The sequence below is a fragment of the Condylura cristata genome, unplaced genomic scaffold (assembly GCF_000260355.1).
Source record: "Condylura cristata isolate star-nosed mole 26May11 unplaced genomic scaffold, ConCri1.0 scaffold00016, whole genome shotgun sequence".
Classification (NCBI taxonomy): Eukaryota; Metazoa; Chordata; class Mammalia; order Eulipotyphla; family Talpidae; genus Condylura; species Condylura cristata.
Window position 1 is genome coordinate 28,954,506 of NW_004567117.1, and position 10,455 is coordinate 28,964,960.

Below are 10,455 nucleotides of genomic sequence, written 5' to 3' on the forward strand. Positions count from 1 at the left end.
TTAGGGTCACAGGTCCCGGCTGTGTTCCTGTTACCCGGGAGCAGCTGCCTCCAGTGTACAAATGATAGCGGTACACAGACATTTATGGCTGAGCATAAACAAGCAGTCGTTAAGGACCGGGGTTGGGGAGTGCTGGGAACTGGGGCTCCAGAGGAGGCTCTACCTTTGACTCTCCCCATCATACCTTCCCCCCTCCTCCAGGTCCTTTCTCCTTTCCCATTGATCTCACAACTTCCTCTCTAGCCATCTTCTTTCCTGTAACTTGGAAGAGTGCTGCTGTCAGGGAAAAACAATTTGTCCTGCTGCTTTTTATATATTTTATTCTTTTGCATCATTCCTACTGCATTTTTTAATGCTCAATCTTGAATCATCTTTCTAATCTCCTCGATGATAATTGATACAGTCCAGTTTTCCACTTGTTCAAACTACAGTTTTCTAGAAAATAATCTGTTTTCTTTCGCTGCAAAATTGTATCGCCACACTGTTCCTTATAATGCTCTCATCAGTAATCTTTCTCCTATACCTACGGTTTGGGCCACTCTCTCATTCCTGATGTAACCTAATTTTATTCTCTCCTCTTATTCAGGCTTGTGAGGGGTTCTTCTATCTTACCGACTTTTTTTAAAGAAGCAGTTTGGAATGTATTTGTCCTTTCTGTTGTTTGGGTTTATCTTCTATTATACTGATTTATTTTGCCTATTTTCTTATGGCTTATAGAAATTTTATTTTTCTCCTAATGTTTAAAAATTAGATGTGTTTTTCCTTTCAGGTCTTACTCCTTTAACAACAAAGATATTTAAGGCTATTAATATTCTCCACGGTACAGATCCAGCTAAATGCTGTAGGTTTTGAAATGAAATACTCTACTTTCATTAGTTTTTAAATAGCTTGTGATTTTTGTTTTCATTTCTCCTTGATCTAAGGATTATTTAAGAATGTGTTTCTTAAACTCTAGCCTTTAGGATCTTTAATGTTCTTAAACTCGCTGTATCTACTTTTGTTAGATTATAAGCAGAGATTATATCTTGTGAAATATCTATTTTAATATTTTATGAATTTTTCTTTGTAGCCAAGCACTTGATTGATTTTGAACACATAAAATGTAATTTTTTTATTTGAAGGAGTGAATATTAAATTGATATACTAAGTTCATCATTTAATACTTCTATGTGCTTTTTTTTTTTTTTTGCCTATAGAGTCTTACTTCTGAAAGGGAACTAGTAAAAGTCAATTTTAAACATATAACTTTACTAAGCCCTGCATTTCTGAAATTTAGCTGCTACATTGTTTGAGACCCACTATCATTGAATCTTCATAAATTCTACCTTTACTGCTAGACTCCCCATTTTATCATTTATCCTCTCTAGTGCGTTTATCATCATTCCACCTTACCTGACTTGAATGTTGCCACATCTACTTTATAGTATTTTCTTATTCCACTGGCTTAACTATTAGCATTTCCTTTTAACTATCTTTTAACTCTATCACTTTCCCAACCATTCTTATCAAAAGTACATTTCTCTATTACTACATAAAAATAAGATGTCAAAATGGTTTACCCTGAAAAGATACTACATTACTAGAACGTTTCTTCCCCACTACAAGAAACTAAAACCTTCATAATATCCACCATTCGCCTCTCCATTGCCCCCATCATCAAAACATTTTTACCTCTCTAATATCTTCTATCCCAGGATTTTTCTGAGATTGCTTGTTTCCCCTTAATTCTTTCCCCTTGCAATATGCCTCTTCCTTTTGCAGTAATTGTTACTTAGCCCCTATGACACACATGCTCAGTAATCCTCTCATTGTGCACTTGAACCTCACCCTCTACACAGACCTGTTTCCTTTCCTCACTGTCTCTCCATTCTTCACCTTCTACTTTGAGATCTTTGTCCTGACTCATCTATTATCTGTTTAGTATTCTTTTGTATATTTTCTTCTAACAATTAACAGTAATATGAGAAATTATGAGTGAAGTATTCTCCGAGGTTTGCATGCCCACAATTTCCTTTGCCCTGATAAGCGAATGGCCATTGGCCGGGGGTCCCTGGGCAGTAACCTCTCTCCTCATTTCTCTCCAGATGTTGTTCCTTCATTTTCTGGCTTCCTTGAGAACTCTGATGCCAACCTCATTCTTTTTTCCTTGAACATAACTTGTTCCTTCTTTCTAGAAGTTGTAAGCCTTATCCCTTCTCTTTGGAGTTCAGGAATGTTATGAAGTTAAGCCCCAGTGTTTGTTCTCATCAGTATTGACTTTCAATCTGCAAGTTTAAGTCTTTCAGTGACGTTTCTCTAGCATTGTTTGATTATTACTTTTCTTCCATTTCATCCCTCTGGAATACCCATTAGCCTACGTTAGACCTCTTCAGTGTCTGCTCTAAATAGCTTTGGTTCTTCATAATCATTACCGTTTTTATGTTTGTTCTGCTTTGATCTTCCAGTCCACCTATTGACACCCCAGTAATAACCTTTCTTTGCTTCAATTCAACAAATAAGTATTTTAGTTCAAAAATCATGTGTTTAGTTTCAAAATTTCTTTGGGATAGGGGCCAAAATTGAATCTCAGTGTGTTTACATTATTATGTTTTTGTCTATCTCTTTGAGTTCCAGAAATCAGATACAGCTTTTAGTAACTTCTGGCTCCAAACTTCTGCCTATTCCCCTTATTCTGTGACTAATGGGCCCCTTGTGTTGCTGACCCAGGGCCATTTTCCAGCTTTCGTGAGCTGAGCCCCTAGAAACTTGGCCTTGTAGCCTGACCTCACCCCCCACTCATCCAGAAGACATTATGTGAAGAACTGTTAATATGTGACTGAGGTTTCCACTTGACAACAAACCAGGAAAGAATCAGATCAGTTCCTGCCTTCAAGGAATTTACTTTATGGGGATTTTACTGGCCAGGTGAGTAGTCTCACCTGAAGTGAAGATGGACCTCAGGCTGCCTCTGGCATAGAAGTTCACAGCACCTGTTTCATTACTTTGAGTGAATTTTCCATTTGAATGGGTCTTCTGTTGTCCAGGAAAAGTATAAAGCATTGACTTTCAGGTTTCCAGAAAAATTTCTGTGCTGCTTCTCTTGTCCTCTAGCTATTACCTGCCCTTAAACATTCCCAGTTGAAGGCTTTAAACCTGTTAAACTGTAAACAGTCTTGGGTAGATAGCACAGTAAGCATGACCAGCCATTTGCATCTTAGGTTAAAGGAGCCATTTCTGAGAATAGGTTGGATGAAAAAGAGACTACAAAGAAAAACAGTGGGTGGTCTATTTTTCGAAGGCCTTTGGCAAGAGAAGGCATGCTGAGATGATGCCAAGCTGAGTAAGCGAGGTCTGGAGCACCCTTGTCCCTTTGGCTTGGGGAAGAAAAGATAGGAAGGGGACTTGACTGACTGCAGTATGTGGAAGAATTAGTCAACTTACTACAGAACATACAGCAAGGCATGGGTGGTGATTGGCAGGCAAACTTTTGGAGTGGGTGCTTAATAATGGAATTTGCCCATGAAATGCTTGTTCTAGAAGCCCCTGCTTACTTGGAGTGGAGTACACCACAACCACTACCACCTTCCACTTACAACTCCAAGATTTTCTGTATGGCCCTGAGTTTCTACAGAGCACTAAAGAGGGAGTATCACTGAGGTGGGGAAAACAAGAGCATGGAGATAAAATGTACTAAAAATAAATCATTGTTGCCTTACAGCTTTTCTTGGTGTTTGACCAGTTAGCCATTTAGTCAGATTACCAAAATGCTCAACATGTTTTTCCGTTGTGTATGCAAACTGAGGAGATAACGTCCTCACTGTGCCCTGGTCTTAACCTTCTGCTCCCCTCCCCTCTCCCCTATCAAGTCTCTTCTCTCTCTTCTAAGACCTGTCCATTGGGAAGCTCAGTCTTCATGTCCAGTATTTGTGGTTACAGCAAACCCATGTGCCCCAATTTGTTTGTGCTTCCTACATGAGTCTGAGTTTGGTTTCCTTGGGCCCAAATGGTTGTGGGAGACAGGATAAATCTAATTTAACACTAGGCAGAGCTGGCAGCTTCTGTGTGGCTATGATTTCTTCTCAGTAAACCACAGTCTCATTGGGCAACTTTAAAGGCATTCAATTTTTTATGTGAGTTTTTTTAGTTGCTTTGATTTTTCTGTCTGTTGTCATTTGGAGAATAATGAAAATTCCATAGGCCCTGTGCCTAGTGAAATGAGAACTCCAGCACCCCCAAGGAGGGTGGGTGAATGAGATTGCCTTCATTCACCTCCATGAATTGATGAACTGAAGTCCCTCCCATAGTTGCAAGGGCAGCTGGAACAGAATGATGAAAGGAAGCCCTTGTAAGGAGAGCTGCCAGCTCAGCTTACATTATTCCATGTGAACTTGGTGGTGGTGGTTTTTTTTTTTCCCCTCATGGGCCATGCCCTTCCCAAGATTAGCCCCAGAGGTCCATGTAGTCCTCCTCCCTCTGTGAGGTTGGAAATGCAGAACCAAAGGGAGGCATGAAGAAAAATTAATACTGAGATGAGTTATGATGGTCTAAGCCTTCAAGGAAAGAGTCTGTCGACATAGATCTTTCAGGAGCTTTCACCATTCAAGCTGCAGTCCAGGTAGGACATTCCAGGGACAAGATTCCATCTTGGCCTATGGTATCCAGGACAGCACTTGATTCTCTTGTCCTAAGTGTGGGTGTGAGAGAGAGAACACTTCTAGGCGCCATGGCTCCCTTGGGCCCATGGAAGGCATGTCCATTTCCTGGATGACTCCTCATTGATCATGAGGTCTTTTCAAGTTGGTTGCATGTTGCTCATGGTTGGCTCTTCTTGTTCACTCAAGTGTGGATGGACCTTAGAAGACCAGCTGAGTGCACCACATGATCCCACAGGAGAGGGCAGAGCAAGAAAGCAAGGATGAGCCTTCAGGGCTGAGCCAGTAACCAGCCAGCTGGACAGTGACAAGTGTCATGCACAGACAGCCACAGTCCTGAATTAGCAGCACCAGGGCTGGGTCCCGAGCAGGGAATCAGCCTGGCCTTAGCTCACCACCTCTCCCTGGAATGTGGGGCTCACCAGTTCCTCCCTCCCTTTGTTTGCTTTTCTCCCTCAGAAAGCCCTCGGTGATCAGAACCCCTCTGCGGCAGTTCCAAAACACCTGGCGCAGTGGAAGGGGGCCTTTGACGTCAGTGGAGGCGTTTGTCTACTCAGGTGGAGCTAATTTCCCCAATGTGAGGTTTTGTTTCAGAACCTGGGTAGGCTCACATCCCATCACTAAGTGTGTGTGCCTGTGCAGGTGTGTGTGTGGAGGGAGGCAACAGGGAGTGACAAATGCAGAGGCAGGTGGGAGGGTTGAAGTTTGACCCATTATATCCACCAAGCCAAACAAATCACAATTGGAATGGGCCCCCTCCCCAGAGTCCCTCCCACCAGACCCCAAGGCCTCACGGGACGTGGAGGCCTGGCTTTCTCAATATATAGAGCCCTGGGGGCCTTTCTGGAGGCAGGGTTTGGGCATCACGTTCTTGCTGAGAGGACCCCACGGTGATCCCCGAAGACCCTGGTGAGCAAAAGTCAGAAGGAGGAGTCCAAAAGTTCCCACAAAAGCAGAAAGATAGCCTCTAGTATTAGATTCTACAGAAATTTCCATTGAGACACTGATGTCACTGCTGTTCCCCAACCTGCACCTTCACTGGGAATTAAGAGGGTTATTGAGGTTGGAAAGCAAATCGGCCCCCTGAGGAGACAATATTTAGACAATTGCTTTAAAGGCAAATACTAGATCGGGTCTTCTAATGAGACTGCTAACTGGGAGCCAATGCCCAAGAGAAAACCAGGCAGCTACTGCTAGACAGTCCTGGTCTGCCCCTTTAAAGGAAACCTACCTGTTCAAGCCAGGTGGGGGAACCATGGTAGCCATTGCTCCCCTGGGAGCTTAGGAAGGCGTCTACAGAAAGAAAGCTACAGAAAGAACCGCTGGTTTTCCCTTCTCCTCATGGTCCCTTTCCTTACCCAGTCATGTGGTAGGCATAGGTTTGGAGAAGGCAAAGTGAACTTATGGGAAGTCAGCGAGAGGCCAGGCTGGAGGGTGCCAGGAAGTGAAAGAGTTCCGGCTGAGGGAGGAGTCCAGCGCCTGGAGCTGAGGACCAAGTCACAGCCCAACTGGAAGAAGCTTCTTTGCAGACCTCGATGGTCTAGACTCCTCCAGCCTCTGCAGGAGATCAAAGGGAGCCAGGTAAGAGGTTCTGGGGAAGAGAAATGAATCAGGTAGACCCTCCAGCCATCAGAGTCATCTGACTTTCCAAAGGAAGAGGGAAAAAAAGAAAGCTGGTCTTCCTCGGTTCCTTTCTTTGGGTGTCCAGGGGGGCCAGACTTGGACAGTGACCTTACTAATATCCCAGAGAGAGATTTAGGTCTGGAGGTTTTATGCTGGGAGAACTCTTACATATTGACAGTTCACACCCCTGACTGTAGAGGAGGTGCCCACGGCTTGTCCAGAGACCTGGACAAAACCCCAAGTGTCCTGACTCAACAGCCCTTACTATTCACCTGTTAGTGGCCCCAGGCTAGCCCACCAGCCCCAAAACCCGGTGCCACCCTAACTGCCCGCTGGATGAGCCTTCATATTACTCATCCTTCTTTAAGGATGAGCCCTGGATTCTGAAGAGGTGATCTGAATACCTTCTTCTGGGACTTATTACATCTGAGTCCAGGGTGGAGGCACCTGGACCAGGCATCTTGACCTCACTCCTCAGGGCCTATACCCCTCCTCAGACTTGCCAGAGGAACCAGACCACCTCATATCCACAAACATCTTAACACCCAGCTTAACAACCTGTCTCCTTTCCACCTCTCTTAAGTAGCTCTCTTAGATAACAATAGACATCTTCTGTGTAGCTACAATAGGAGGATGTTTCTGGAAGACTGATAATCATGCCATAAGGAACAATGTTCCAGGATGCTCAAGTTATCTGATCAGAGAATAGACAATCTTGTAAGGTAGGTGGCACCGAAGGACATGAACCTTGGTGGATTTGCTGGAGAAAGCGTGTAGTGTGAGCTTTGGAAATACTCCTGGTCAGGAAGGATGCATGCCTGTTATCAGTACCCTGGCCTGAATACATGTCTTCTCTCAAGTGTGTACAGATTCCCCACCCTCTTAAGGTTAGAGTGGGGGGGGGGAAATACGTGTACTCTCAAATGTTATTGTTGTTAGTGTTCTGAACCATTGTGTTAAGAAAGACTCTGTGGAGATTTTGAAACTTATTAGAAAAGAATACATTGATCAATTAGCTATGTTTGCCATAGATGATGGGGTGGAGAGGTGGCAGGGAAAAGGATGTAGAGAAAAGGAGTATGGAGATTTTGCCATTAGAGAATTAACAAGTGCACAGTGTTCCAGAATTTTCTTTGGTCTTTCAGTAGGTGTCACAAACGTAATAATACACAGGTCAGGTGGGGAGGATGGGGGGGGAGAGTTGGTGAATTTTGTTTGGGATGTAGAATGATTTATAATTTTTTTAAAAGATTTATTTATTTGTGCATACAGAACTGGGATACAGGCCAGAGGCTCAAGGGCGGCGAGAGGCTTCACCAGAGACAGAGTGGGGAGCAGAACAGGCAGACCGATGAAGTACACTGCTGAGGGGAGCAGCGGGCGGGCCAGGAGAGGTCTGCCACGCCATGTGGTCACCTCCAGGGCAGGTGGGAATCGAACTTCATGCGGAAGTGGCTTTAGCTTCTTAGTGCAGTGCTTTAACCTGCTGCGCCACCAGGGAGGACCTGATTTATAATTTTTAAGAATATGAAAGTCACAAATCCATTGGTATTCTTTGGAAATCTCCCACCGTGGCACCTACCCTGCAGGAGTAAAGAAGCGAAGCCTGGCTCAGTAAGTGCTGTGTGACCTCTCTGGACCTTAATTTCCTTCAGCCAGTGCCTAGAGTCAGAGGTCACTTGGTTATCAAGGATTTGGAATTCTCAGTGGTTTCACTGGATTGGAAAGCACATACTGCATATTTTTCATATACATTGTAACTGTCAATATAAAAACGCACTGTGGCCCCTCCTTCAAAAGATGCAGGCAGGTTACCTTCTGCAAATGCAAAGGGAACTCAAAGTGGAGTGAGCCATGTGGCCAAATAAACCAAAGAGGGCTTCACGGAGGGGTAGACATAAACCAGGCCTTGAGTGGTGGGTGGAAATTAGTCAAAAAAGAGGAAGCACAGATGGCCAGTGATTAGGCCAAGGAGCCAAAGCAGGGTGTGTGTTGGGAAGAGGGGGCGAAACGAGCCACATTATAGAACATCTGCAAAGCCTGGGGGAGGGGTTTACACCCTTGGCAACCGGCAGCCTTGTGAAGCAAGTGAGTGGCCAGTAGTCCATCAGTTGAAACCCAGAATGGATTGAAAGGGGAAAGATCAAAATCAGATGATAAAATCGACATGCAACTATGAGGCAGTGGGCTGGAGTGAGAACAGGGGGAGAAGATGAGCAAAGTCATTGAAGTGGGATTGGCTGAGGGGTGACCCCCGCTGCAGTGGGCTGCTCTGACTCTCGCAGTCTCTCGAACCTGGCCTGTGAGTTACCATGAGACCTCCTGATGATAATCGAAGTGCCAGTTCATTTAATATCTTTTCCATGCAGCAAGCCAAAGACAAAAACAAAGCAAAACAAACAAAATCCAGGTGAGTTCATTGGCCAGCAAGTGAGTTGTCGGGGAGGGGCAAGTTTAAAGCATTTACTATGAGGATTTATCTCAGATGATAGTGACACACACCTCAGTATTTTAAAAGATTGATTTAATTAAAAAGTGGGGATGTCCAACTACTGACCCCCAAGTTCCCATGGACCCAGCCTCTACCTTCACACCATCCAGCTCTCACACAGCCTGCCCCCATCGAGATACATTGGGAACCTCAGAACGACTTCTGGGTTTTTCTTAAGTCCCCGAAGAAAAAGGAGCCAAAGTGTAAGGAGAAATGGATTCTAGAACACCTCACGAAGCCATTATAACCAAAAGCAGTGCTGAATTGACAGACCAAAAATTAATCCCCAGTGGGAAATACGGTTTAAGGAAATGAATCTTAGACTTAGGCAAGAAACAGAATGGACCTACCTGATGTTTACTCCTGCTTCGCCAATAGCTGTGTGGCCTCCAGGCGATGACTCCATTTCTCTACACCTAGTTTCCCCAGCTGTAAAATGAGAAAGCTCAAAACCCTTTTGAATTCTAACAGCCATGCTTTTGGTCATCTGTAGAATGATGTTTGAAAAGACTGGCTAAACAGAATGTCCCAGAAAAAAGATGCAAATGTCTCTCTCTCTCTGTCTCTGTGTCTCTCTCTCTCTCTCTCTCTCTCTCTCTCTCTCTCACACACACACACACACACACACACACACACTCTCTCAGACTAGTCCTAAAAATTACAACCCATAGTGCAAGCTCAGCTTCCTCATAAGGAAACACGTGCCCAAATGGGGCCAGAGTCATGCAGAACAGGATGTAGGAAAAATTCAGGTCACATAAATGATGTGTCAACTTTTAAAAAAAAGTTACTCGAACATAGTAGCTAGCAAATTGCCTTGCCATGTGTCCTCGAACACCTGGGGGAGCAAGAGACGCAGGGGGCAGGGAGGGGTGACGACGGGCCTCGGTGGTGGGGCCCAGATGCTGCCTGGTGGCTGTTGCTGGGGGTGTGTGGCAGCAACTCCGCCTGCCGGAGCCAGCAAAGCTGCTCAACACTTGGGAGTGACAAGTAGTGAGAAGCGCGTGGGAGTGGGCCTGCTTGGGTAAGGGCTGGTTTTCTTCTCTCTTCTGAGCGATGTCAGAATTGGTTTGGATTTGTTTTATTTCCCTTAAAGACAGTGAGAGTCAATACTGGGTCTGACAGGTGGCCTCTCCTACAAATTCTTTTCACACCTGATGGGTGAATGGTTGGCAGGTTCTGTCTGGTAGATTCAGTAGCGGCCTCAGTAGTTTGTTCAGAAACTCCATAAAGCGTTTCTGAACAAATCGCCATGGCCCACAGCTGTTCCTTCTCTGAGTCAAGGTGGGGAGACATCGCTGGGGCTGCTGGCCTGTGAAAATATTAAAACACGGATGGTGCAATCCTCCAAGGCAGCGGCTATGCCCCTGAAATGGTCCTGGAGCCAGCCCTGCCCCCAGCTCTGTGCCTCAGGGCATCTACTAAGGATTCTTAGAGAAGGGGGGGGGGGGAGAGGGGCTGTGCTCCTTCACCAACCAGGGATGCTGAGGAGCTTCCCCCACAGGCTGCGGGACAGCTGCCCAACCCCCCCCCACACACACACACACCCCTCCGTCCCCCCCACAGCCCAGTTAACAACCCTCTAAGCAGCCAGGTGGGGCGCTCACTGCACCAGGCCACACAGTAGTATGTTGAGGGGGCAAGTGAGTCAGAAAGAACCAAGAAAAGTAAGTTATTGTGCACAACATTGGTCTTAGGATTCAGAAAACC

The 10,455-nt window shown here is 45.2% G+C and overlaps 1 protein-coding gene across 2 annotated transcripts in view; it reads left to right on the forward strand.

Moving 5' to 3' along the window:
- SLC14A2 (solute carrier family 14 (urea transporter), member 2) overlaps positions 1–10,455 on the forward strand; it is a 43,921-nt gene that overhangs the window by 18,258 nt on the left and 15,208 nt on the right. The gene's annotated exons all lie outside the window — the stretch shown is intronic.